General features: G+C 37.4%; 1 long non-coding RNA gene and 1 pseudogene across 1 annotated transcript; both read left to right on the top strand.

Annotated features, from left to right (window-relative positions):
• The first annotated feature begins 362 nt into the window (after positions 1–362).
• Positions 363–13,799, top strand: LOC126507937 (uncharacterized). The gene is made up of 4 exons (XR_007593666.1): positions 363–404; positions 6,684–6,764; positions 7,338–7,453; positions 12,412–13,799. It is a non-coding gene; the product is annotated as an uncharacterized lncRNA (long non-coding RNA).
• Positions 13,800–14,770: 971 nt separating this feature from the next.
• LOC126507936 (60S ribosomal protein L23-like) lies at positions 14,771–15,193 on the top strand (annotated as a pseudogene).
• Positions 15,194–15,696: the final 503 nt, after the last annotated feature.

Here is a 15,696-nt window from a genome sequence, read left to right on the forward strand (position 1 = left end):
CAGTTATTTTTTTGATAGAATTTTTTGCAGGAAGCTTCCGATTAGCACTTACTACGCACCTTGTGTTCTGGCCTATTCTTCACTATGAAGGGAAATCCCATCTCCTACACGGTCAGACAATAGTGGTGCTCCAGTATGGTGCAAGACTGATTACACTGTCACATTTGACCAAGTGATGTGACAAGGCTGTGCCACACACTTGTTACCTTAAGCATCTGAAATCATCTAATGCTAGAGATGAATCAGACCCATCCAAAGTCTGGGTTGTAGTCCGGCAGGTTAATGAACCTGATGTTGCAAAATCTCCCAATGATATGAGGTCTCTGATAATCACCTCACATGCCCCACTTCACTGTCGGAAAGGAAGGTGTCGTGAGGGCTCTAAACCGATGAAGATTCTTTAGGTGAGTTTCGTATTTCCAGTTTAGAATCCACTAAGAGTTCTGCTTTCCTTGATTTAAGATGTTCAGCGTTGTAAAACTTCCACTTTCATTCTCTGGTCCAACAATTTAAAGCACTTCCTTATTCATATACTTTCACTAATGTTCAAGTGTGAGAGGAAAAGCATATGAGGAGAAAACAATTCCAAACATGAACCACCTGCTTCTTTTTTTATTTCACAAAGTCAAAGAAACCTTGATACAAGATGATCTCTGGCAAGCAAAATTTTCTAACTTATTAAATATATTTTGTTGGAGCCAAACAGTATCCTTTCTTCCATTATAATAAAGTATGAGTGACATCACTTGTTTAAAATGACTTTCCATGTTTACTTTCTTATGACTCAGTAGCGTCAATTTTTCTATTTTTTCTCTAGAACATTCTCTTGAACACTGAAGATGGCAAATTGTAGAAATGAAAACATTTAATTTGACACTTTTTATTTCTACCTTTTTTCCCATTAAATGTGTGTTTTGTATCTTTAGAAAAAAACAGAAATAAGAACTAAGATAACTGCTAAATTTAATACATATCTGTCAAGAAAAAGAAAGGGAATGTACAATCACATTAGGTATTTTTGTAAAACGTAAGTTATTTGTAAGTTTTATCGAGAATCACTAATCAAAGCAGAAATGTTAAAATAATAATCTACACAAGGAGAAAGCATATTCTTTCTAACCATACAAATTAATGGGTACAAAATACAAGCATAAATAAATGATCATGGCTCATTTGTTTCCTTTTCATTCTTGAACTAATATCTCTGAGGAAGAGACATCAAACGAAATTAGAATTAAGAACATTTTCATGAATTGCAAAGTTCCAAATTAGCATTAACTGTATGCTACTCCAAATAAACAACTATCTTAATGAAATTATCTTGATATTGAATGGTATTACTTATCATGTGGTTGGTGTTCTAAATGTATGAAAGGTGCCCCAAAAGATACACTTGGTGATCAAATATCATACAAAAAATAGAGATAACAATTTGATCCTGAGTTACAAAGTACCGTTTTTATGGGGCTCAATCCATTGCAGAGTGAAAGGATTTAGGATGCAAATTACTCCACTTACTAAAGGAGAGTGGGAAAATCTATAGTAAATAATGCTAATGATTTTAAAGAATGTAAGGGTAATATGAAGTTCACTAAAATCACGGGGAAGATGTTGATTCTGAAGTTAGGTAAAATAGGCTGCTGAAGCCTGATGAAGGAGGGAGGAAGAGGAAGTGTCTTCATCTTAATGTTTTCTGGAGAAGTGGAACAAATGAGATGATGTATACACTAGCTAACAGTATGAACTTCTGGTTAGAAGATGAATACATAATGTACACATATAGTGTTCACATGTCAGGAGATTGTCATCCTACATGATCTGAAATCACTTAGTAACTCATTTATGAATGTCTCTCCTCATATTATAGGTGAAAAATTGCATATTCAGATAGCTTTAACTATTGAAACTAAAAGAATGAGAATTACCTAAAGAAATATTAATTCTTTTGCTCTGTGTGTTTGTGTGGTGTTCATAATGAATTTATAACTGGTGGCCTAAGGCATAAATATTAAATACAAATATTTCATCACAGTTTTTTTAACCTTAAGAAAAATCCTCAGATGTATTCATAACCTGATACTGATTATTTATTTATGTTTTATATGTTTGTGTTTGGCTCTGTCTATATGCCTAGAGGTCATAGCACAACTTAGGACATTTTTTTTCTTTCACATATATGGAATCTAGGTATTAATCAGGCCATCTGCCTTGGGGGCCAGGCTAAGTAATCTTGCAGTGTCTTCGACTAATAATTTTATCATTTATGCATTATCAAATGTGCAGGTATTCATACAAAGAATCACCTTTATATGATAAAGAAAAGATGTGCTTATCATAAGAAAACTTAAATTTAAAATATATCCATAAATTTTGGAAGAATGAGGAAGACATTCTGTTTCTTATCTTGCTGGCAATATGACTTCTGCTTGTCTACTTCAACTTATTTGCTTATACTTTTTGTATCAAGAGAAAAATAGCATTCCTTGGGTCTGGAGAGATGATTCAATAGTTAAATGTCTTTTATATTCTCCCAAGAACCCACATGGGTAGCCCAAAAAGGCAGAGCTCAGGTTCCCAGGCATATGACATCATCATTTGGCTTGCATGATCAAGCATATATGTTTTTCACAGACATGCATGTAAGCAAAGCAGTTATACCCATAAAACAATACTTAAGAAAATAAAACATGCATTCCTAAGAACCTTTTCTCTTAAAAGTTGATTTTCAAGAGAGCAGCAGTGAACTTAGCTAAGCAAGTGTCTCTGCAGTAGGATTAAACATCCTTTGTGTATATGCCCTAAAATGGTATAGCTGGATGTTGAGGTAGATCTATTTTCAGCTTCCTGAGGAACCACCACTGATTTTCCTAGGAGTTTTATCAGTTTGCACTCCTATCAGCAATGAATACCTGCTCCCTTTTCTCTGAATCCTCACCAGTGTGAACTGCCATTTGTTTTGTTGATCTTAGCCAGTCTGACTGGGGTAAGATGAAATCTTAAAGCAATTTGAATTTGCATTTACCTGATGGCTAAGGATGTTGAAGATTTCTTTCAATGTTTCTTAGCCATCAGTGAAGGGATAAATAAAGAGAAAGGAGATAGTGGGTACCTTTGGGCGGGCCCTTCCAAGGTACACCACTAAGCAAACATACCCAACACCCAAAAGAGTTAGTGCAAGAGGTTTATTGGTAGAGGGAAAGAATGGAAAACTGAAAGTCCCTGTTGAAGTGGGGACTTGAGAGAGGTAGGCCAACAAGAAGAGAAGCAAAAGAGAAAAGAAGAGGCAAGGGAAGAAAGAAGAGACAAAGGAGAAAGATGCAAGTGAGACAAGAGAGGTAAAAAGACAAAGAGAGCAAGCTGTGCCTGGCAGGTACTTTTAAAAGATGTGCAGCTGAGGATGGGAAGGCACCTAGCAACAGGTGATAACTGCTTTGGCAGCAAAGGCAGGCTGCTGCTGTGGTGAAAACTAACAACTAGTGTTTCATCTTTTGATAACTACCTCCTTCATTCTGTAGCCCAGTTTTAAATTGGGTTATTTATTTTCCTTATATTTAATACTTTTATTTTGTATATATTCTAAATACTAACTTTCCTTTGGATGCATCACTGTTAACGTTTTTTTTTTCCATTCTGCAGCCTGCGTTTTGGCCAAATGATAATGCCTCTTGCTGTACAACTCTTCATCTTCATAGGTCCTGTTTATTGTTAGTTTTAGCACCTAAGCTATTGGTGTCCTGTTCAGAAAGTATTTTCATGTGTCACTGAGTTCAACATATTCCCCATTTTCCCTTCTATCAGGTTCAGAGTATCTGGTCTTATGCTATTTTCATTCTTCTACATCCAGCCATCCTGTTGGATCAGTATCATTTGTTGAAGACACCTGAATTTTTTGACCAAGAAACCATGGTCTCTTCTTGAAACCCTTGTTGAATATCAAGTAACTTACGCTTGTGCAACTATTTCTGGGCTGTAAATTTTTATTCCTATGTTCTAAAATTGTATAAAGTTTCACTTCTCCCAAAGGAATTAGGTCGAGAATTTGATAATCTACTGTAGTGCCTACAGCCAACAATAATGAATTATTCATTTGCATTTTGTGGGCAATTTCATTAAGTGTTATCACACAGAGACACACAGCAAGAACACCGGAAAATGTGATTCCAATAGTTTCATAAAAGAATTTATATATTCAGATTGGCATAATACGCATTACACATGTGCAAACGTTTTCTACCTCAATTATACATCAGTTAAACTTTTGAAATCTATTCTTGCAAGTATTATGAGCAGCAGAAAAACAATCCCAAGGAAGTAAGAATAAAACTCATGTTCAATTCATCTTAGTTGGTTAGCTAGGCCAAAACTTCTGGAGTCTGATGCCTAGAGGTTTATATTTTGCATATCTAAATACAGCAAAACTTTGGGAAAAAAATTGCATGTGGCATTATCACTACAAAGCTTTATGTATGAGTATGTTGAAACTTACCTGTAAAGTACATCTTCTTAACAAAGCAGCTGTGACCCTCTCCACAAGAGTGGGTTCGAGTGACTAATAAACAGTGCTCAGGACAAGGTGCTAGGGAGAATGTTTTTGTAATAGGCCTAAGATTGGATTCTATTGACTCAGAAACAATGTTCAGGATTCTGGGGTATTCGATGGTTGACTTTACAAAACAGCGAAGATTACCAGATATTGGCACATCCATTCCAGGCTTTCTGCATGGAAAACAGGTGTCAATTTCTTCTGGCGAAGAAAAAAGCCAGTGTGTTTAACAATCCTGGCTTCTTTAGTACTGTCTGTAAACACATGCACATCATGCTGTTCTAAAGAAATTGAAATAAATGATAATGAAATATGAAAGCCCTAGAATGCATGAAGTACAAACAACATGGGCAACTAAAATTCTTTAAATTAGCATGAATTTATCTTTAAGTCTCAAGTTCTCCTAAAAAATAATCTCTAACTCCTCTTTATTACCTTTTCTTTTTTTTTTTTTTTTTAAGACAAGGTCTCACTATGCAGTTCTGGGTGTCCTGGAACTATGTAGAACAGGCAGGCCTCAAAATTTACTAAGATCTTCCTGCCTCTATCTCCCCAGTGCTGGGATAAAAAGCATGCACAACCACAGTTGGCTATTCATCCTTTTGGAGATGCTATCCTAAGGGTATTTTTACTCTTTGTTTTATCAATATTGACAACTGAAAACTTTAATTTCCTTGATGTTTAAGTTGCAAAATGAATCAGAATTCTGAGGGTCTGAACCTTTCCTAGAGTCTAGCACCTAAATATGTGCACAACTACCTGTACACATTTTGCATATACCACATACCAAATATAATGCTGAGCTGAAAAGCAGGAGTTAACACTGAGATGTTGCAATTTAAAAATTTATTGACGGCCTGGCTGTATTTTCAGTCTTCTATGGCGATGAAAACATACCAGATAAAAGGTAGAGAATCCAAAGTAGACTAAAGGTACACCAAGTGAGCAAGTTCTTAAAGGGAGGGTTGTTATTTTTATGATCATCGGAAAGGTACACGTTATAGGTTTATAGCCAGACAGTAGACATACCATGAAACAATTTATGATCATGCAATTCTCAGAACAATGGAAACAATTTATGATGTGTAGTTTGCAAGATTATTGAGGAAGAACAAATCAATAAAAGTTGATCTTTAGCTTAACCTTGAGCTTGGAACATAATTAAAGCAGTCACCATAGAGAAGAATACAGAATAAGTCAAATTTAACTCAATGAAAAATGGAGTCAGTTGTTTCTTAATATCATGCATACATATTAGAGAGAAGGAAGAGAAGACGAGGAGGAAAGAAGAAATGATTCTGATGTCAAGTTAAACAGGAAAACATTAAAAACCAAACCCCAAAATATATAGTTCTGTTATCGCCTCCCCCATTTGTGTGTGTGTGTGTGCACGCACGCATGTGTGCAATGTATTCCTATGGCTTTTGAGTGTGCCAATATGCCCATATATAAAGGAAATGCCACAGAGGCCTTGCTGATCAGGCATGAATGCCTTGGTTTGTAGTTTGTAGACATCCATTTTATAATTTGCTGGTCTTATTCATATTGGTGTGATGTTCTCTCTCTCTCTCTCTCTCTCTCTCTCTCTCTCTCTCTCTCTCTGTATGTGTGTGTGTTTGTGTGTGTGTGTCACTCTGTGTGTGTAGTAGAATATATATAATATATAAATAAATATAGCTTTTATAATATAGCTTTTATATTGAAATAAAGAGTTGGGTTAGAGGAAAGTTAGATGAGAGATAAAAGATGAATAATTTGAAGTGAAAGATTTTTAAGAATTAGGAGTAGAAGAGAAAGAGTAGAGTCCTTGGAAAGTATTACTTTTTAGTACCAGTTAATGATGCCTGTTATCCCTGGCTCCAGCAAGCTAATGCTGCACCCTCACTATCACACCAGTACCTGTCCTTCAATCTGTAACTGTAGTGAAACTACTGGACTATAACCCTGTGTGGTATGTCCATTAGACTATCACTAAATGTTTGATCTTCCCCTTGGGCCTCAAATTATTTAGTATGAACATGCTAACAAAGAATTCTAATCCAGGCTAAGTGTAATGGGTTCTTTGTCCCATTAAATGTGTTTAGCTATTAAAACTAAATTACAAATGTATGTATTTAAAACTTTTTTTTTAACTGAACAGCCTGACATCTTTGGGTCCTTATAGAAGAACAAAGACCCGTGGATGGAAGTCAATCAAAATTTTAAGAGCACAAGGAAGAAGGTAAATTATAGAAGCAAAAGACTGGGATTGGGGCAGCTGATACTATTTGTCTCATCTCAGAAGGAAAAAGAGCAGGACATTTCAAGACTCACGAGCACATAAAATGCCATAGGTTAATAACCTACTTCCTCAGACTAAGGATTGCTTTCTTAGTGAATGGTTTTCTCATAAGAAATAAAGTCAGCATTCTTCACTCCATGTTTTAAGCATTTCTACAATGCAAAAAGAACAAATATTCATAGCTGTTTAATTTGCTAAACTTCATCTTTCTGTTGTAAGTTCTCTGAAAATGCTATACATGAGTCTTTACATCAATTTGTTTAATATTTTCAATAGTTGATTGAATAATTTTACTTAACATGTATGTGAATCTTTGACTCTAATAAGACAGAAACTGTGTTACATGAAAGAATCATCACCACAGTCAGAGGGACTAGTCTGGTCTTATGCTGGTTTCTTCCCTGTCCGGATGGAGTTGGTGAGCTCACATCAGCTCAGGTAGAATGTTTCAGCTGGCATACCCATCATGGTCTTGACCTCTTTGCTCGTATTCTCATTCCTCCCACTCTTTAGCTGGAGTTTGGGATCTCAGTCTAGTGCTCCAATGTGGGTCTCTGCCTCTGTTTCCATCAGTTGCTGGATGAAGGTTCTATAGTGATATTTAGGATATTCATCGGCCTGACTACAAAGTAAGTCGAGATTGGGACCCCTCTCTTTCATTGCTTAGGATCTTAGCTGGGGTCATCCTTATGGATTCCTGGGAATTTCTCTGGAGCCAGGTTTCTGCCAACCCTATAATGTCTCCCTCAATCAAGATATCTCTTTCCTTGTTCTCATCTCTGTCCTTCCTCCATCTTGATTATCACATTCCTTCAAGTTCTCCTCAACCCTCCCCTTCTCTCCTACTCTTCCCTTTCCACTATCCCTTCTCCCCTCATTCCCATGCTCCCAATTTTATCAGGCGGTCTTGTCTGTTTCTAATTTCCAGGTGGATCTATGTATGTTTTCTTTGGGTTCATCTTATTGCTTAGCTTTTCTAGGCCCATGAACTATATAGGCTCAATATTCTTTGTTTATAGCTATTTATATCCACTTATAAGTGAGTACATACCATATTCATCATTTTGGATATGGGTTACCTCACTCAGGATCATGTTTTTAATTCCATATATTTACATGAAAAATTCAAGATGTCATGTTTTTTACTACTGAGTAGTACTCTAATGTGTCAATGTGCCACATTTTCTTTGACCATTACGTGGCTGGGGCAGACTGAGGGGCCACTGGCAATGACACCAGGATTTATCCCTACTAAATGTACTGGCTTTTTGAGAATCTGTTCTCTTTGAATGGATACATTGTACAAGCATGAAGACCTGAGTTCAGATCCTTAGCATCCACGTAAAACTCCAGGCAGGCTCCTGTAGCTGTGAACTCAAGTACAGGGGTGGGGTGGGAAGGGCGGAAACTTGGGCTTGTTAGATAATCAGTTAATTAGGGGAAGGATAATGGAACAAGGAGAGCTCCAGGTTCAGTGAATGACTGTGTTCTGTCCTCTATACGAGTAAATTGATGTATACATCCACTCATACAAATGTAGGATTCACATGCAGCACACACATAAAATTTTTAAATGATAAGACTTCCTTATTGAAAAATCAATTGCTTATGACCAGCCTTGGACAGGAAAGGGGAGAATATTGTTATTTCCAAAGATGTAAATTGCGATTGCAACCTTAACTGAGGGAGAGGAATCTTAGAAAACACCCTGATCTTTTTAACTGCATTGATAAATTGCCTCCTTTTAAATTAATAGCACTATAATTCTTTGTTCATAAATAGGCATTTCATAAAAAAAAATGTTTCTAGCCAGCAGGCCTTTAACCCCAGCATTCAGGAGGCAGGGGCAGGTACATCTCTGTGAGTTTGAGGTCAGCCTGGTCTACAGAGTGAGTTCCAGGACAGGCTCCAAAGCTACAAAGAAACTCTGTCTTAAAAACAAAAAAAAAAAAAGTCATAAAAATCATGCAGGTTTTTCCTCAGTGATTATAGTAAGTGTAACCTCCCTTATCAGCCTCTCTTCTGTAATAGAATCTGTTTTGTTGGGTATAAAAAGTGATTTATAATTATTTATTATGGAGTAACATAATTTCAATCCCAGCACAATTAAAATTAGAATTTTGTTCTTTCTACAGAGCATTCAAGAATCCTTTGTAAATTGTATCCTGTGTATAATACTTTATGATTTTGAATAGATACTTAACACTGGTTTCTTCATTCAAAACAACAATTGTAATCATATTAATGGAGGACTATCCTATCCAAACTAATCATTAATCAAAGCTCTGTAAGGAAAACTGTTATGGTCCCAAGCCATCATTTCCACTCATCAGCCCTCTAGATTTATTTGGTGTGATGTCTGCCAGTAACACACAAAAATCATTGTCCAAACAAACAAAGTATCCCACAGATGCTGAAACCTTTAGTGGCCTTGCTCATTCTTAGCTGGCTCTTCTCAGAATCCTTCAGGAAAAGGTTTCCTGTTTTCTGTCATTTTGCACCCATTATCTTGTTCCTTTGCTATCTTGACATGTTCCCTTCTCACAGCTTTGATTCAGGAGACGGAGATAATAGAGTTGAGGCTGTGTTTAGGAGAGACAAAAATTTTTAAGAATGACTGTCATCCGTAAAGATTTCACAGGCTCAACCTGCCCCCATTCGGTTTGGTTGGATGGTGGCTTCCTTGGAACATTATTATTCCTTCCTCCTACAATGTTTGAATTCATCATTTGTGTGAAAGAACTAACCCCTTGGCAGAATGTCACGGTACTGGACTTGAATCACATTCTCAAATGGATTCAAATGGATGAACAGTCAAGCATAACCTTGCTAACTACCCTTCCTTCATCTCATTTCTGCTTCAAAAGAATACCATAAACTGAGTCATTTACTAAAAATAGATATTCATTGCTCACAGACCTGGAGGATAGAAAAACGAATAAGAAAGCATAGATAAATGGTGTTGATATATTAACTACTGTGAGGCGAATCACATGTCAGTGCAGAAGCTTCCCGAGAGAAGGTGGAAGCCTGCTTTCAAACCTGAACTCCTTTTGGGAAAACCGCTATGATATAGACGTTAATTCCTTCATGGTAGTGGAGTCCTAACGAACTAATCACCTCACAAATCCCAATTCTGACTTTCCCTCACAGTGACAAATAAATTTCATTGTGAACTTTGGAGAAAGCACTTGAACCATAACAAAAATCTTCAAGAATGATTCTTAAACCCAGAAATAGACTTCCTATTCAAGGGTCTATTGTAGATCTTTTCACTAGCCAGTCTTTGCAATTAATAAGCAAACATGTTAATGAGAACATAAGAGCAACAGCGAATCAGGTACTTTCCTACCTAGAACTCTAAAACTCATAGGGAAAAAAGCAACTTGGGCAGTCTTATTGCATGTTCTTGAATAGTTGTACAGGAATTATGAATAAAGGATTGAGTTTTCCATACACTCTATTTACTTGTTCAATTTTTTTTTCTGTATGAAACAGGGTCCTGCTTCATTCCAAAGCACGTCTTGGGACACATGATCCTCATGATTCAGTGTCTTGACCACTAGCATTACAGGGATGTGTGTCATCACACCCAATGCTCTCTTTAAATGGTTGACAATCAGATTATGAGAAAAAAATAAGATGGCAAGATAAAATACAAAATAGTTCACTGAATGGTGAGAAATTGAAATTTAATCTAAGAGCAAGAAACAGACCATTTTAGTTTGATTCTTACCTTACTGGAGTCATAATTGGAAAATTTTGGCCAAAGCTGATGACAGTTTTCTCATCAAAAGGGCACACCTTAACTGAATACTTAACTAAAGCCTGCCTGAGTGTTTTCCAAGATCCAATTGAATATTAACTTTCTGTCTTCTCTAAAGATATGGAGAACCACGGTATGAAAACTTTGAGTAGACACCAGTATTCACAGAATGTTTAGTCTTCTGAGTGGCTTTGAAAGCTTCAGTAGGTTGGTTCCCAGATGCTCACAAGAAACTGAATATAACTCAATATAATCTGACCCATGAGAGGATCACGTAGAGTCAACTTCCAGGACCTCAAGGACCTGCAAGGATCTCATTACTTCCTAGCTCTAGGGAGCGCCTTCTTGATTTATGTCTAAATTTATGTCTGCTGCCTGGCCGGAAGCCCAGGGCAAGAAAAACAGTTAAGCTTCATTTTGCAAAGTGCCATTAAAAGCCACAGACCATGTCCAGACAGAGTTGAGAGATGTCCCTTAGTTTTGGGCTCATTTAGAATGTGTTTAGTGTCAACACAAAGTTTTTCTATGGCTACTTCTTAATTCTTTACATTCATCCAGTTTCATTGGAACAAAGCATTTTCTCCACACCTGATAATAAAATGTAAGAAAAATTAGATTGTAGAAAATTGTTTTCAAAACCCAGTTTTTTAAACTACTATCTTTACCTACTGATGTTCTTATCTGTGATTTATCTATTTATTTGTTTGTTTGCTTGCTTATTTATTGTAGGTCAAAGGTGCCCCAAATTCATAGTTCTCCTTCTTTTGCCTCTTGAGTGCTAGGATTATACGTGTAAATACCATCAAGCCTGGCCAGAGTAAATCTTTAAACAAACATCACAATTTCTAACAGCTTTCCATGGATAGTCCTAAATAAACTTCCTTTTCAAATTATATATATATATATATATGCAGATATTAATTTCTCAAAATTATTTTCACTCTTTTAATTTCATTTTCTCCTTGTTTCCTGATTGTAGGGAATGCTGACACCTAAAACTAGTTTTTTCTTCTCACCACACTTTCTGTTCAATGAGAACCCATGCCTGACAAAACACTGTCCTCGTTTATACTTTGGCTTGCCATTCGTCTTCCGGTATTATGAGCCCCCAGCTGGTATGGACTGTGGTTTATTCAAACTTTAGAACCATGGAAATTATAATAAAGATATTAATTATTACACTAATTGCATGTTTATCATGTGCCTGGTTCCATTTCAGACACTTTAGATTCATTATATCATTTATTGGTCACCATAATTCCTGGAAAGATAATTGATTTTTCTTTAGCTAAGGAGCATATTACAGAGCCCATAATTCACAATCCAGTAAATGATAGAACAAGTATTCAAAACTGTACACATATTACCAGATAATTTTTAAAACTCTCTGAGTTCGATCTGACTCATTAGGAGCATTTGGTAGAAAGGACACAATCACTGGCCGTCCAAAGCCATGCTGGAAATACCCAAGTTTGCTGTCTAAACATGTCATTGTAACCCTGTCCCAAGAGCTTCCAGGAAGTGTTTGCTATCTCCTTCTGCCCTTTGCCTTCAAACATCAGTCTGAGCTGGCTGCTGCTGTTAAATCAGCAAGAGGAGATCCTATTTGGGGTAGCTTTGAGGTATCCTTCCCAGTATCTCTTTGTGTCTTTAATGCCTGTGTCCCTCACACCTCATCTCCTGATATGTAATTAAATCCTATTTATAACCAGGTCATGTTCTTTGCTGTGAGGAAGTATATGTTTCTCCACCCCTCCCTGACCTTTTATCTTTCTGTACTCTGCTATTATTCATGCAGTTTGTACCTTTCCTCCCCAACAGAAGTGCCTTGCTACATTCTCAATCTAATCTTCAAAGATACTTCAATCAGAAGGGCTTGGTGAAGAAGACAATTCAGATCTTCATGAACTAAGAGGCACTTTACCACTTACTGACTGAGAGATGAGTGAACTCATAAGACATGTGGAAAAGTTGACAAAGGCTTCAGAGATGAAGTCTCTTCCACCTTAGTAAGAGGTGGCTACAAGCTCTGTCAGTTAGGAGGTCAACACTGTAAAGGTGTCACCTGGTCATGTTGTGGAACGTTACTAGGAGTTGCAAACATCAGCTTTTATCATTTAAAAGCAATCATCACAGAGTCCAGTCCATGAGTGAAGCTGGTATTGAGGAATCTGCTTTGCATTTCAGATAATACTTGCACAATCTGGGGACACCTCAGGCCAAGAGTGCATTTAAGGTAACTCTAAAGGAGCAGATGACTTGAACTATCCGTTACACCAGGGCACTAACCCTTCTAGTGCCCTCAGAATTTACTGTGTGCTGACAAATTTACGTATATTATACTGTGTTTATTTTATAACAAAGTATTCTTGAATTTAACCCCCACGAGAGGGGGTACAAGTCCTATCTGTTGTGGGATATTTGATCACACTGTGAAGCATGAGACTGCTTTAATTAGATGAAATAAGCCTTGAGTCAGGAGATGAAGTCAGCAACTAGTTGGCAGGAAGTAGCCATAGAGAGTAAGAAGGAACCAGGATAATGGGTAAAGAGACACAAAGGAAGTAGCGAGGAGGGACCTTAAGTCTGGTGGCATTTGTGGTTTGGGACAGAGGAAGGAATGTTCTCTTTCTATGAAGTCAGCTAAGGAGGAAGGTCAGCTGGTTGTTGCTCGGCCTCGCTGAGCTAACAGGTTGTCACCTCAGCATCTCACTCCTGATGACATTCATTATTGGTAAAAATCATAAGACTGAGATTTAGTTTACAAACAACATTTGGTGCTCCAGCATGTGACATGATCACACATAAAAAGAGGTCATGACAGTTGGTGCCTCCATTTCTGCTGGCACTGCTGCTGGCCTATGATGCCCCTACTGTGCATAAACTGAGAAGTCAGCAGATTTGGAGAGATGCCTGGGAAGTCCTTAAGGAGAGAGTTAAGGAATAATAAAAGGAAAAATATTTCCCATGATAAGGATGGAAAATATCAGAATGCAGGGAGTTAGGACCTTGTATAGTGTGACTTTGCATGGCTTCAAAATGGAAGCTGTAAATGAGGGGATAAATGACTTAGCTGGGGTTGACATAATGCTGACTGTAATTAATAACAGTCTGGTAATTCATATTTTATCCTTTAAAAAGGGGTTTGATCACTGTGCCAAATATGAAAAGTTGACTAATAAGATACAAGCCTTAGAAAAACTTGTTAATGAAAACAAGGAAAATACTTAGACCCAGACAGAGGAATTTAGACAAGTATTTACTGTCAGAGGCTAGAAAGTATATAGCGTATGACAATTATTAATTCGGATGTCAACTCACCAGAGAAGTGACTCTCTGATGGAGGTTAATCCTCTCCAGGAAATCAGCTCTGGAAACTGTTGCTCGCTTTTGCTTTGTGTCTCCTCAATACCCGCATTGTAGGTATATATGTATATGTGTGTGAGTGTAATCTCATGATTAGATTTCAATTTTATGAGCACATATACCTGTGAGTGGTCATGAAGGCGATTTTTCATATAACTAAATAATTTTTGTATATAGAATATTTGCTGAGACATGCTTCATGACTAGATCTGTTTGTCCCACGAAGACTGTACTCTTTGTTCTTTTGCTCAGATTAACTGCACACAATTAGTTCACTATCACCTCAGAGCAAGTTCAAACTAGACTAAAGGTTTTATAAATAGATCATAACATTAAAGCTTTACAGCTCTGCACAAGGCCAGAGTCACAGATGTTCAACCAAGGCTACAACACAAAACACCACAAGAAAAGCATGCCAATTCTTTGCTTGCCAGTCTGCTGACAATAGTCAAAGTTTGTCACTGGGCACTGGGCCATCCTAGTCTGGTCAAGGTCCTACTCCTGTAACCTTGGAAACATGTGTTGCCATGGCAATGGCTCAGTTCCCTATTACCCTAAGAATATGCTTTTGACCAATGAAAGGCAATCCTTGTAATTTTTTTTTTTTTTTTTTTTTTTTTTGTGGCGTCAAGGCTCCTGTGTGAGAGAGAGTTCAGAGAATAGAGGACAAGAAAAAGAGGAGGAGGAGAAGCGAGGAGAAATTAGAAATAGGACAGGAGGATCAGGATGCAAGCAGATGAGTAGGAGACGGATTCAGAAAAGCATTTGTAAGAGAGTTCGTTTGTGCCTTTTTGACTCTTTCCGGGCATTCAAGATGTCGAAGTGAGGACGTAGTGGGTCCTCCGGAGCGAAATTCCGGATATCCCTGGGTCTTCCGGTAGGAGCTGTGATCAACTGTGCTGACAATACAGGAGCCAAAAATTTGTATATCATCTCTGTGAAGGGAATCAAGGGACGACTGAACAGACTTCCTGCTGCTGGTGTGGGCGACATGGTGATGGCCACGGTTAAGAAAGGCAAACCAGAGCCGAGAAAAAAAGGTCCATCCAGCCCTTGTAATTCGACAACGAAAATCATATCGACGAAAAGATGGCTGTTTCTCTATTTTGAAGACAACGCAGGGGTCATAGTAAACAATAAAGGCGAGATGAAAGGTTCTGCTTTCACGTGTCCAGTTGCAAAGGAGTGTGCAGACTTGTGGCCTAGGATTGCATCGAATGCAGGCAGCATTGTGTGACTCTCAGATGCATTTGTAAAATAGATTCATTAGAAGGCTTTCTTGACACCTTCAAAAAAAAAAAAAAAAAAAGAGAGAGTTCGTTTGTTTGCCCTCAGATACCCAAAGAAAAATGACCTTTTTGCTTGCTGTTGCATCCAATCTGAGTCCGGAGAATCTCAGGGCTGTACCCCAAAGGCTCTTGTTAACCTACCATACAACCACATAATGCAACCAAATAGGGGTAACAGAACATTATTAGAAACTCAATCTTCGTTTATTCAGTTTCTATACAAGAATGGCCAGGAGATCATAGGCATCCACAAGGTTATGAAGAAATGAAATGGAACATTAGAGAAATATTAGATTTGAGGAGATTTAAGGAAGTGGTCTTTTCATATGGTCTGTATTTATCTTACTTGAAGCTTATTCATGGGCAACTTGGAACAGAATTATCCCCCCAAATTGGAGAGATTTAGCCACAGCAATAATAGAAGCTTGTCATCAGTTACGTTGGTGTACAT

The sequence above is a fragment of the Alexandromys fortis genome, unplaced genomic scaffold (genome assembly GCF_014885135.2).
Source record: "Alexandromys fortis isolate MF-2015 unplaced genomic scaffold, M_Fortis_MF-2015_v1.1 scaffold_73, whole genome shotgun sequence".
NCBI lineage: Eukaryota > Metazoa > Chordata > Mammalia > Rodentia > Cricetidae > Alexandromys > Alexandromys fortis.